This window comes from Chiloscyllium plagiosum, unplaced genomic scaffold (genome assembly GCF_037043375.1).
Source record: "Chiloscyllium plagiosum isolate Xiang-an unplaced genomic scaffold, Cpla_swu_hap1 HiC_scaffold_1, whole genome shotgun sequence".
Lineage (NCBI taxonomy): Eukaryota > Metazoa > Chordata > Chondrichthyes > Orectolobiformes > Hemiscylliidae > Chiloscyllium > Chiloscyllium plagiosum.
Genome location: NW_028270139.1, coordinates 135,885,328 through 135,901,027, shown reverse-complemented (window position 1 = coordinate 135,901,027; position 15,700 = coordinate 135,885,328).

Sequence of the window (15,700 nt, the reverse complement as noted above, 5' to 3'; positions counted from 1 at the left end):
AACAGACCCACAGAGATGTACAGCACGAAAACAGACCCACAGAGATGTACAGCACAAAAACAGACCCACAGAGATGTACAGCACGAAAACAGACCCACAGAGATGTACAGCATGGAAACAGACGCACAGAGATGTACAGCAAGAAAACAGACCCATAGAGATGCACAGCATGAAAAAAGGCCCATAGAGATGTACATCATGGAAATAGACACATAGAGATGTGCAGTATGGAAACAGACCCATAGAGATGTACAGCATGAAAAACAGATTCGGAGAGATGTACAGCACGAAAAAAGACCTATAGAGATGTACAGCATGGAAACAGACACATAGAGATGTGCAGTATGGAAACAGACCCACAGAGATGTACAGCACGAAAAACAGACCCACAGAGATGTACAGCATGGAAACAGACCCACAGGGATGGACAGCATGGAAACAAACCCAAAGAGATCCACAGCACAGAAACAGACACGCAGTGATGTACACCACAGAAACAGACCCACAGAGATAGACAGCAAAGAAACAGACCCATACAGCACGAAAAAAGACCGATAGAGATATATATCATGGAAACAGACCCACAGAGATGTACAGCACGAAAACAGACCCACAGAGATGTACAGTACGAAAAACAGACCCACAGAGATGTACAGCATGGAAACAGACCCACAGGGATGGACAGCATGGAAACAAATCCAAAGAGATCCACAGCACAGAAACAGACACGCAGTGACGTACACCACAGAAACAGACCCACAGAGATAGACAGCACAGAAACAGACCCATACAGCACGAAAAAAGACCGATAGAGATGTATATCATGGAAACAGACCCACAGAGATGTACAGCACGAAAACAAACGCATAGAGATATACGGCACAGACACAGACCCGTAGAGATGTGCAGCACAGACACAGACCCGTAGAGATGTGCAGCACAGAAACAGACCCAGAGAGATGTACAGCACAGAAACAGACATGAAGAGATGGACACCACAGAAACAGACCCAATGAGGTGTACAGTACGAAAACAGACCCATCGAGATGTACAGCACAGAATCAGATCCACAGAGATGTACAGCACAGAAACAGATCCACAGAGATGTACAGCACAGATACAAACCCACAGACATGTACAGCACAGAAACAGACCCACAGAGATGTACAGCACGGAAACAGACCATACAGATGTACAGCACGGAAACAGACCCATCGAGATATACAGCACGAAAACAGACCCACAGAGATGTACAGCATGGAAACAGACCCACAGAGATGTACAGCACGAAAACAGACCCATAGAGATAAACAGCACAGAAACAGACCCATAGAGATAAACAGCACAGAAACAGACCCATAAAGATTTACAGCACAGAAACAGACCCACAGAGATGTACAGCATAGATGCAGAACCATAGAAATATTCAGCACGAAAACAGACCCCTAGAGATGTACAGAATGGAAACAGACACAAAGAGATGTACAGCACAGAAACAAACCCATAGAGATGTTCAGCATGAAAACAGACCGGAAGAGATGTACAGCATGGAAACAGACCCACAGGGATGTACAGCACAGAAACAGATCCACAGAGATGTACAGCATGGAAACAGACCCACAGAGATGTTCAGCACAGAAACAGACCAACAGAGATGTACAGCAAGAAAACAGACCCATAGAGATATACAGCACAGAAACAGACCCATAGAGATGTACAGCACAGAAACAGACCCACAGAGATGTACAGCACAGATGCAGACCCATAGAAATATTCAGCACGAAAACAGACCCCTAGAGATGGACAGAATGGAAACAGACCCACAGAGATATACAGCATGGAAACAGATCCACAGAGATGTGCAGCACGAAAACAGATCCACAGAGATGTACAGCACGAAAATCAGACCCATAGAGATATACAGCATGGAAACAGACACATGGAGATGTACAGCACAGATACAGGCCCGTAGAGATGTACAGTATGGAAACAGACCCACAAAGATGTGCAGCACGAAAACGGACCCATAGAGATGCACAGCACAGAAACAGACCACACAGATGTACATCACGAAAAACAGATCCATACAGATATACAGCATGGAAACAGACACATGGAGATGTACAGCACAGAAAAAGACCCACAGAGATGTGCAGCAGGGAAACAGACCCACAGAGATGTACAGCATGAAAACAGACCCACAGAGATGTACAGCACAAAAACAGACCCACAGAGATGTACAGCACAAAACCAGACCCACAGAGATGTACAGCACAAAACCAGACCCACAGAGATGTACAGCACAAAAAACAGACTCGTAGAGATGTACACCACGAAAAAAGACCCATAGAGATGTGCAGCATGGAAACAGACACATAGAGATGTGCAGTATGGAAACAGACCCATAGAGATGTACAGCACGAAAAACAGACCCACAGAGATGTACAGCACGAAAAACAGACCCACAGAGATGTACAGCATGGAAACAGACCCACAGGGATGGACAGCATGGAAACAAATCCATAGAGATCCACAGCACAGAAACAGACACGCAGTGACGTACACCACAGAAACAGACCCACAGAGATAGACAGCACAGAAACAGACCCACAGAGATAGACAGCACAGAAATAGACCCATACAGCATGAAAAAAGACTGATAGAGATGTATATCATGGAAACAGACCCACAGAGATGTACAGCACGAAAACACACTCATAGAGATATACGGCACAGACACAGACCCGTAGAGATGTGCAGCACAGACACAGACCCGTAGAGATGTACAGCACAGAAACAGACCCAGAGAGATGTACACCACAGAAACAGACCCAATGAGATGTACAGCACGAAAACAGACCCATAGAGATGTACAGCAGAGAAACAGATACACAGAGATGCACAGCACAGATACAGACCCACAGACATGTACAGCACAGATACAGACACATAGAGATGTACAGCACAGAAACAGAACCACAGAGACGTACAGCACAGAAACAGACCCATAGAGATGTACAGCATGGAAACAGACCCACAGAGATATACAGCACGAAAACAGACCCAGAGAGATAAACAGCACGGAAACAGACCCACAGAGATGTACAGCACAGAAACAGATCCACAGAGATGTACAGCACAGAAACAGACCAGCAGAGATGTACAGCAAGAAAATAGACCCATAGAGATAAACAGCACAGAAACAGATCCACAGAGATGTCCAGCACAGAAACACATCCACAGAGATGTACAGCACGGATACAGACCCACAGAGATGTACAGCACGGTAACAGACCACACAGATGTACAGCACGGAACAGGCCCATAGAGATATACAGCACGAAAACAGACCCACAGAGATGTACAGCACGAAAACAGACCCACAGAGATGTACAGCACAAAAATCGACCCATAGAGATGTACAGCACAGAAACAGACCCAAAGAGATGTACAGCACAGAAACAGACCAACAGAGATGTACAGCAAGAAAACAGACCCATAGAGATATACAGCACAGAAACAGACCCACAGAGATTACAGCACAGATGCAGACTCATAGAAATATTCAGCACGAAAACAGACCCATAGAGATGTACAGCATGGAAACAGACACACAGAGATGTACAGCACAGAATCAGACCCATAGAAATATTCAGCATGAAAACAGACCCCGAGAGATGTACAGCATGGAAACAGACCCACAGAGATGTGCAACACAAAAACAGATCCACAGAGATGTACAGCACGAAAAACAGACCCACGGAGATGTACAGTATGGAAACAGACCCATAGAGATGTACAGCACAAAAATAGACCCATAGAGATGTACAGCACAGAAACAGACCCACAGAGATGTACAGCACGGAAACAGACCACACAGATGTACAGCACGGAAACAGACCCATGGAGATGTACAGCACAGAAACAGACCCACAGAGATGTACAGCACAGAAACAGACCAACAGAGATGTACAGCAAGAAAACAGACCCATAGAGATATACAGCACAGAAACAGACCCATAGAGATGTACTGCACAGAAACAGACCCACAGAGATGTACAGCACAGATGCAGACCCATAGAAATATTCAGCACGAAAACAGACCCATAGAGATGTACAGAATGGAAACAGACCCACAGAGATATACAGCATGGAAACAGACCCACAGAGATGTACAGCACAGAATCAGACCCATAGAGATGTTCAGCAAGAAAACAGACCCGTAGAGATGTACAGCATGGAAACAGACCCACAGAGATGTGCAGCACGAACACAGATCCACAGAGATGTACAGCACGAAAAACAGACCCATAGAGATATACAGCATGGAAACAGACACATGGAGATGTACAGCACAGATACAGGCCCGTAGAGATGTACAGCATGGAAACAGACCCACAGAGATGTACAGCACAGAAACAGACCCATAGGGATGTACAGCAGGGAAACAGACACATGGCGATGTACAGCACAGAAACAGACCCACGGAGACGTGCAGCAGGGAAACAGACCCACAGAGATGTACAGCACGAAAACAGACCCAATGAGATGTACAGCACAAAAACAGACCCACAGAGATGTACAGCATGGAAACAGACCCACAGAGATGTACAGCAAGAAAACAGACCCATAGAGATGTACAGCACGAAAAACAGACTCGTAGAGATGTACAGCACGAAAACAGACCCACAGAGATGTACAGCATGGAAACAGACCCATAGAGATGTACAGCACGGAAACAGACCCGTAGAGATGTACAGCATGGAAACAGACCCGCAGAGATGTACAGCATGGAAACAGACCCACAGAGATGTACAGCAAGAAAACAGACCCATAGAGATGTACAGCACGAAAAACAGACTCGTAGAGATGTACAGCCCGAAAACAGACCCACAGAGATGTACAGCATGGAAACAGACCCGTAGAGATGTACAGCACGGAAACAGACCCGTAGAGATGTACAGCATGGAAACAGACCCACAGAGATGTGCAGCATGGAAACAGACGCACAGAGATGTACAGCAAGAAAACAGACCCATAGAAATGCACAGCATGAAAAAAGACCCGTAGAGATGTACATCATGGAAATAGACACATAGAGATGTGCAGTATGGAAACAGACCCACAGAGATGTGCAGCATGGAAACAGACGCATAGAGATGCACAGCACGGAAACATACCACACAGATGTACAGCTCGATAAACAGACCCATTGAGATATACAGCATGGAAACAGACACATGGAGATGTACAGCACAGAAACAGTCCCACAGAGATGTGCAGCAGGGAAACAGACCCACAGAGATGTACAGCACGAAAACAGACCCACAGAGATGTACAGCACAAAAACAGACCCACAGAGATGTACAGCACGAAAACAGACCCACAGAGATGTACAGCATGGAAACAGACGCACAGAGATGTACAGCAAGAAAACAGACCCATAGAGATGCACAGCATGAAAAAAGGCCCATAGAGATGTACATCATGGAAATAGACACATAGAGATGTGCAGTATGGAAACAGACCCATAGAGATGTACAGCATGAAAAACAGATTCGGAGAGATGTACAGCACGAAAAAAGACCTATAGAGATGTACAGCATGGAAACAGACACATAGAGATGTGCAGTATGGAAACAGACCCACAGAGATGTACAGCACGAAAAACAGACCCACAGAGATGTACAGCATGGAAACAGACCCACAGGGATGGACAGCATGGAAACAAACCCAAAGAGATCCACAGCACAGAAACAGACACGCAGTGATGTACACCACAGAAACAGACCCACAGAGATAGACAGCAAAGAAACAGACCCATACAGCACAAAAAAAGACCGATAGAGATATATATCATGGAAACAGACCCACAGAGATGTACAGCACGAAAACAGACCCACAGAGATGTACAGTACGAAAAACAGACCCACAGAGATGTACAGCATGGAAACAGACCCACAGGGATGGACAGCATGGAAACAAATCCAAAGAGATCCACAGCACAGAAACAGACACGCAGTGACGTACACCACAGAAACAGACCCACAGAGATAGACAGCACAGAAACAGACCCATACAGCACGAAAAAAGACCGATAGAGATGTATATCATGGAAACAGACCCACAGAGATGTACAGCACGAAAACAAACGCATAGAGATATACGGCACAGACACAGACCCGTAGAGATGTGCAGCACAGACACAGACCCGTAGAGATGTGCAGCACAGAAACAGACCCAGAGAGATGTACAGCACAGAAACAGACATGAAGAGATGGACACCACAGAAACAGACCCAATGAGGTGTACAGTACGAAAACAGACCCATCGAGATGTACAGCACAGAATCAGATCCACAGAGATGTACAGCACAGAAACAGATCCACAGAGATGTACAGCACAGATACAAACCCACAGACATGTACAGCACAGAAACAGACCCACAGAGATGTACAGCACGGAAACAGACCATACAGATGTACAGCACGGAAACAGACCCATCGAGATATACAGCACGAAAACAGACCCACAGAGATGTACAGCATGGAAACAGACCCACAGAGATGTACAGCACGAAAACAGACCCATAGAGATAAACAGCACAGAAACAGACCCATAGAGATAAACAGCACAGAAACAGACCCATAAAGATTTACAGCACAGAAACAGACCCACAGAGATGTACAGCATAGATGCAGAACCATAGAAATATTCAGCACGAAAACAGACCCCTAGAGATGTACAGAATGGAAACAGACACAAAGAGATGTACAGCACAGAAACAAACCCATAGAGATGTTCAGCATGAAAACAGACCGGAAGAGATGTACAGCATGGAAACAGACCCACAGGGATGTACAGCACAGAAACAGATCCACAGAGATGTACAGCATGGAAACAGACCCACAGAGATGTTCAGCACAGAAACAGACCAACAGAGATGTACAGCAAGAAAACAGACCCATAGAGATATACAGCACAGAAACAGACCCATAGAGATGTACAGCACAGAAACAGACCCACAGAGATGTACAGCACAGATGCAGACCCATAGAAATATTCAGCACGAAAACAGACCCCTAGAGATGGACAGAATGGAAACAGACCCACAGAGATATACAGCATGGAAACAGATCCACAGAGATGTGCAGCACGAAAACAGATCCACAGAGATGTACAGCACGAAAATCAGACCCATAGAGATATACAGCATGGAAACAGACACATGGAGATGTACAGCACAGATACAGGCCCGTAGAGATGTACAGTATGGAAACAGACCCACAAAGATGTGCAGCACGAAAACGGACCCATAGAGATGCACAGCACAGAAACAGACCACACAGATGTACATCACGAAAAACAGATCCATACAGATATACAGCATGGAAACAGACACATGGAGATGTACAGCACAGAAAAAGACCCACAGAGATGTGCAGCAGGGAAACAGACCCACAGAGATGTACAGCATGAAAACAGACCCACAGAGATGTACAGCACAAAAACAGACCCACAGAGATGTACAGCACAAAACCAGACCCACAGAGATGTACAGCACAAAAACAGACCCACAGAGATGTACAGCACAAAACCAGACCCACAGAGATGTACAGCATGGAAACAGACCCACAGAGATGTACAGCAAGAAAAAAGACCCATAGAGATGTACAGCACGAAAAACAGACTCGTAGAGATGTACACCACGAAAAAAGACCCATAGAGATGTGCAGTATGGAAACAGACCCATAGAGATGTACAGCACGAAAAACAGACCCATAGAGATGTACAGCACGAAAAACAGACCCACAGAGATGTACAGCACGAAAAACAGACCCACAGAGATGTACAGCATGGAAACAGACCCACAGGGATGGACAGCATGGAAACAAATCCATAGAGATCCACAGCACAGAAACAGACACGCAGTGACGTACACCACAGAAACAGACCCACAGAGATAGACAGCACAGAAACAGACCCACAGAGATAGACAGCACAGAAATAGACCCATACAGCATGAAAAAAGACCGATAGAGATGTATATCATGGAAACAGACCCACAGAGATGTACAGCACGAAAACACACTCATAGAGATATACGGCACAGACACAGACCCGTAGAGATGTGCAGCACAGACACAGACCCGTAGAGATGTACAGCACAGAAACAGACCCAGAGAGATGTACACCACAGAAACAGACCCAATGAGATGTACAGCACGAAAACAGACCCATAGAGATGTACAGCAGAGAAACAGATACACAGAGATGCACAGCACAGATACAGACCCACAGACATGTACAGCACAGATACAGACACATAGAGATGTACAGCACAGAAACAGAACCACAGAGACGTACAGCACAGAAACAGACCCATAGAGATGTACAGCATGGAAACAGACCCACAGAGATATACAGCACGAAAACAGACCCAGAGAGATAAACAGCACGGAAACAGACCCACAGAGATGTACAGCACAGAAACAGATCCACAGAGATGTACAGCACAGAAACAGACCAGCAGAGATGTACAGCAAGAAAATAGACCCATAGAGATAAACAGCACAGAAACAGACCCACAGAGATGTACAGCACAGATGCAGAACCATAGAAATATTCAGCAAGAAAACAGATCCACAGAGATGTACAGCACAGAAACAGACCCACAGGGATGTACAGCACAGAAACAGATCCACAGAGATGTACAGCACAGAAACAGACCCACAGACATGTACAGCACAGATACAGACCCATAGAGATGTACAGCACAGAAACACATCCACAGAGATGTACAGCACGGAAACAGACCCACAGAGATGTACAGCACAGAAACAGATCCACAGAGATGTACAGCACGGATACAGACCCACAGAGATGTACAGCACGGTAACAGACCACACAGATGTACAGCACGGAACAGGCCCATAGAGATATACAGCACGAAAACAGACCCACAGAGATGTACAGCATGGAAACAGACCCACAGAGATGTACAGCACGAAAACAGACCCACAGAGATGTACAGCACAAAAATCGACCCATAGAGATGTACAGCACAGAAACAGACCCAAAGAGATGTACAGCACAGAAACAGACCAACAGAGATGTACAGCAAGAAAACAGACCCATAGAGATATACAGCACAGAAACAGACCCACAGAGATTACAGCACAGATGCAGACTCATAGAAATATTCAGCACGAAAACAGACCCATAGAGATGTACAGCATGGAAACAGACACACAGAGATGTACAGCACAGAATCAGACCCATAGAAATATTCAGCATGAAAACAGACCCCGAGAGATGTACAGCATGGAAACAGACCCACAGAGATGTGCAACACAAAAACAGATCCACAGAGATGTACAGCACGAAAAACAGACCCACGGAGATGTACAGTATGGAAACAGACCCATAGAGATGTACAGCACAAAAATAGACCCATAGAGATGTACAGCACAGAAACAGACCCACAGAGATGTACAGCACGGAAACAGACCACACAGATGTACAGCACGGAAACAGACCCATGGAGATGTACAGCACAGAAACAGACCCACAGAGATGTACAGCACAGAAACAGACCAACAGAGATGTACAGCAAGAAAACAGACCCATAGAGATATACAGCACAGAAACAGACCCATAGAGATGTACTGCACAGAAACAGACCCACAGAGATGTACAGCACAGATGCAGACCCATAGAAATATTCAGCACGAAATCAGACCCATAGAGATGTACAGAATGGAAACAGACCCACAGAGATATACAGCATGGAAACAGACCCACAGAGATGTACAGCACAGAATCAGACCCATAGAGATGTTCAGCAAGAAAACAGACCCGTAGAGATGTACAGCATGGAAACAGACCCACAGAGATGTGCAGCACGAACACAGATCCACAGAGATGTACAGCACGAAAAACAGACCCATAGAGATATACAGCATGGAAACAGACACATGGAGATGTACAGCACAGATACAGGCCCGTAGAGATGTACAGCATGGAAACAGACCCACAGAGATGTGCAGCACGGAAACAGACCCATAGAGATGCACAGCACGGAAACAGACCACACAGATGTACATCACGAAAAACAGACCCATAGAGATATACAGCATGGAAACAGACACATGGAGATGTACAGCACAGAAACAGACCCATAGGGATGTACAGCAGGGAAACAGACACATGGCGATGTACAGCACAGAAACAGACCCACGGAGACGTGCAGCAGGGAAACAGACCCACAGAGATGTACAGCACGAAAACAGACCCAATGAGATGTACAGCACAAAAACAGACCCACAGAGATGTACAGCATGGAAACAGACCCACAGAGATGTACAGCAAGAAAACAGACCCATAGAGATGTACAGCACGAAAAACAGACTCGTAGAGATGTACAGCACGAAAACAGACCCACAGAGATGTACAGCATGGAAACAGACCCATAGAGATGTACAGCACGAAAACAGACCCACAGAGATGTACAGCATGGAAACAGACACATAGAGATGTGCAGTATGGAAACAGACCCATAGAGATGTACAGCACGAAAAACAGATCCACAGAGATGTACAGCACGAAAAACAGACCCACAGAGATGTACAGCATGGAAACAGACACATAGAGATGTGCAGTATGGAAACAGACCCATAGAGATGTACAGCACCGAAAACAGATCCACAGAGATGTACAGCACGAAAAACAGACCCACAGAGATGTACAGCATGGAAACAGACCTGTGGAGGAGTATAGCACAGAAACAATCCCATAGAGATGTTCAGCACAGAAACAGACCCATAGACATATACAGCACAGAATCAGATCAACTGAGATGTACAGCACGAGAAACAGACCCACAGAGATGTACAGCATGGAAACAGACCCACAGGGATGGACAGCATGGAAACAAATCCATAGAGATCCACAGCACAGAAACAGACACGCAGTGACGTACACCACAGAAACAGACCCACAGAGATAGACAGCACAGAAACAGACCCACAGAGATAGACAGCACAGAAACAGACCCATACAGCACGATAAAAGACTGATAGAGATGTATATCATGGAAACAGACCCACAGAGATGTACAGCACGAAAACAAACTCATAGAGATATACGGCACAGACACAGACCCGTAGAGATGTGCAGCACAGACACAGACCCGTAGAGATGTGCAGCACAGAAACAGACCCAGAGAGATGTACACCACAGAAACAGACCCAATGAGAAGTACAACACGAAAACAGACCCATAGAGATGTACAGCAGAGAAACAGACCCATCGAGATGTACAGCACAGAATCAGATCCACAGAGATGTACAGCATGGAAACAGATCCATAGAGATGTACACCAAGAAAACAGACCCAGAGAGATGTACATCATGCAAACAGACACATAGAGATGTGCAGTATGGAAACAGACACATAGAGATGTATAGCACGAAAAACAGACCCGTAGAGATGTACAGCACGAAAACAGACCCACAGAGATGTACAGCATGGAAACAGACCCACAGAGATGTACAGCAAGAAAACAGACCCATAGAGATATACAGCACGAAAAACAGACTCGTAGAGATGTACAGCACGATAAAAGACCCATAGAGATGTACAGCATGGAAACAGACACATAGAGATGTGCAGTATGGAAACAGATCCGTGGAGATATACAGCACGAAAAACAGACCCACAGAGATGTACAGCACGAAAAACAGACCCACAGAGATGTACAGCATGGAAACAGACCTGTGGAGGAGTATAGCACAGAAACATTCCCATAGAGATGTACAGCACAGAAACAGACCCATAGACATATACAGCACAGAATCAGATCAACAGAGATGTACAGCACGAAAAACAGACCCACAGAGATGTACAGCATGGAAACACACCCACAGGGATGGACAGCATGGAAACAAATCCATAGAGATCCACAGCAAAGAAACAGACACGCAGTGACGTACACCACAGAAACATACCCACAGAGATAGACAGCACAGAAACAGACCCATACAGCACAAGAAAAGACCGATAGAGATGTATATCATGGAAACAGACCCACAGAGATGTCCAGCACGAAAACAAACTCATAGAGATATACGGCACGGACACAGACCCGTAGAGATGTGCAGCACAGACACAGACCCGTACAGATGTACACCACAGAAACAGACCCATCGAGATGTACAGCACAGAATCAGATCCACAGAGATGTACAGAAAGAAAACAGACCCATAGAGATGTACAGCACGAAAAACAGACTTGTAGAGATGTACAGCACGAAAAAAGACCCATAGAGATGTACAGCATGGAAACAGACACATAGAGATGTGCAGTATGGAAACAGACCCATAGAGATGTACAGCACGAAAAACAGACCCACAGAGATGTACAGCACGAAAAACAGACCCACAGAGATGTACAGCATGGAAACAGACCTGTGGAGGAGTATAGCACAGAAACAGTCCCATAGAGATGTTCAGCACAGAAACAGACCCATAGACATATACAGCACAGAATCAGATCAACAGAGATGTACAGCACGAAAAACAGACCCACAGAGATGTACAGCATGGAAACAGACCCACAGGGATGGACAACATGGAAACAAATCCATAGAGATCCACAGCACAGAAACAGACACGCAGTGACGTACACCACAGAAACAGACCCACAGAGATAGACAGCACAGAAACAGACCCACAGAGATAGACAGCACAGAAACAGACCCATACAGCACGAAAAAAGACCGATAGAGATGTATATCATGGAAACAGATCCACAGAGATGTACAGCACAGAATCAGATCTACAGAGATGTACAGCACGGGAACAGAACCACAGAGATGTACAGCACAGAAACAGATCCACAGAGATGTACAGCACGGATACAGACCCACAGAGATGTACAGCACGGAAACAGACCCATAGAGATGTTCAGCACGAAAACAGACCCGTAGAGATGTACAGCATGGAAACAGACCCACAGAGATGTACAGCACAGAAACAGATCCACACAGATGTACAGCACGGAAACAGCTCCACAGAGATGTACAGCACGGATACAGACCCACAGAGATGTACAGCACAGATACAGGCCCGTAGAGATGTACAGCATGGAAACAGACCCACAGAGATGTGCAGCATGGAAACAGACCCATAGAGATGCACAGCACGGAAACATACCACACAGATGTACAGCTCGATAAACAGACCCATAGAGATATACAACATGGAAACAGACACATGGAGATGTACAGCACAGAAACAGACCCACAGAGATGTTCAGCACAGAAACAGACCCACAGAGATATACAGCACAAAAACAGACCCAACGAGATGTGCAGCATGAAAACAGACCCACAGAGATGTACAGCATGGAAACAGACCCACAGAGATGTACAGCAAGAAAACAGACCCATAGAGATGTACATCATGGAAACAGACACATAGAGATGTGCAGTATGGAAACAGACCCATAGAGATGTACAGCACGAAAAACAGACCCGTAGAGATGTACAGCACGAAAACAGACCCACAGAGATGTACAGCATGGAAACAGACCCACAGAGATGTACAGCAAGAAAACAGACCCATAGAGATGTACAGCACGAAAAACAGACTCGTAGAGATGTACAGCACGATGAAAGACCCATAGAGATGTACAGCATGGAAACAGACACATAGAGATGTGCAGTATGGAAACAGATCCGTGGAGATATACAGCACGAAAAACAGACCCACAGCGATGTACAGCACGAAAAACAGACCCACAGAGATGTACAGCATGGAAACAGACCTGTGGAGGAGTATAGCACAGAAACAGTCCCATAGAGATGTACAGCACAGAAACAGACCCATAGACATATACAGCACAGAATCAGATCAACAGAGATGTACAGCACGAAAAACAGACCCACAGAGATGTACAGCACGGAAACAGACCCACAGGGATGGACAGCATGGAAACAGACCCACAGAGATGTACAGCATGGAAACACACCCACAGGGATGGACAGCATGGAAACAAATCCATAGAGATCCACAGCAAAGAAACAGACACGCAGTGACGTACACCACAGAAACATACCCACAGAGATAGACAGCACAGAAACAGACCCATACAGCACGAAAAAAGACCGATAGAGATGTATATCATGGAAACAGACCCACAGAGATGTCCAGCACGAAAACAAACTCATAGAGATATACAGCACAGACACAGACCCGTAGAGATAGAACATAGAACATAGAACATAGAAGAATACAGCGCAGTACAGGCCCTTCGGCCCTCGATGTTGCGCCGATCCAAGCCCACCTAACCTATACTAACCCACTATCCTCCATATACCTATCCAATGCCCGCTTAAATGCCCATAAAGAGGGAGAGTCCACCACTGCTACTGGCAGGGCATTCCATGAACTTACGACTCGCTGAGTGAAGAACCTACCCCTAACTTCAGTCCTATATCTACCCCCCCTTAATTTAAAGCTATGCCCCCTTGTAATACCCGACTCCATACGCGGGAAAAGGTTCACACTGTCAACCCTATCTAACCCCCTAATCATCTTGTACACCTCAATCAAGTCACCCCGAAACCTTCTTTTCTCTAATGAAAACAGCCCCAAGTGTCTCAGTCTTTCCTCATACGATCTTCCTTCCATACCAGGCAACATCCTGGTAAACCTCCTCTGCACCCGTTCCAGTGCCTCCACGTCCTTCCTATAGTATGGCGACCAAAACTGCACACAATATTCCAGATGCGGCCGCACCAGAGTCTTATACAACTGCATCATGACCTCAGGACTCCGGAACTCAATTCCTCTACCAATAAAAGCCAGTACGCCATATGCCTTCCTCACCGCACTATTTACCTGGGTGGCAACTTTCAGAGATCTGTGTACATGGACACCAAGATCCCTCTGCTCATCCACAGTACCAAGTATCCGACCATTAGCCCAGTACCCCATCTTTTTGTTATTCTTCCCAAAGTGAATCACCTCACACTTAGCTACATTGAATTCCATTTGCCACCTTTCTGCCCAGCTCTGCAGCTTCTCTATATCCTGCTGTAACCTGCCACATCCTTCCTCACTGTCAACAACTCCTCCGACTTTCGTATCATCCGCAAACTTGCTCACCCAACCTTCTAACCCCTCTTCCAGGTCATTTATAAAAATGACAAACAGCAATGGTCCCAAAACAGATCCTTGCGGAACACCGCTAGTGACGGCACTCCATGAAGAAACTTTGCCATCAACTACTACCCTCTGTCTTCTTCCATCCAGCCAATTCCTAATCCAAACCTCCAACTCACCCTCAATGCCATATCTCCGTATTTTCTGCAGTAGCCTACCATGGAGAACCTTATCAAACGCCTTACTAAAATCCATATATACCACATCTACCGCTTTCCCCTCATCAACCTCCTTCGTCACCTTTTCAAAGAATTCAATAAGGTTTGTGAGGCACGACCTGCCCTTCACAAAACCATGCTGACTATCCTTGATCACATTATTCCTATCCAGATGTGCATAAATCCTATCCCTTACAATTCTCTCTAAGACTTTGCCCACAACAGAAGTGAGACTCACCGGCCTATAGTTACTAGGGTTATCCCTACTCCCCTTTTTGAACAAGGGAACCACATTTGCTATCCTCCAGTCTTCTG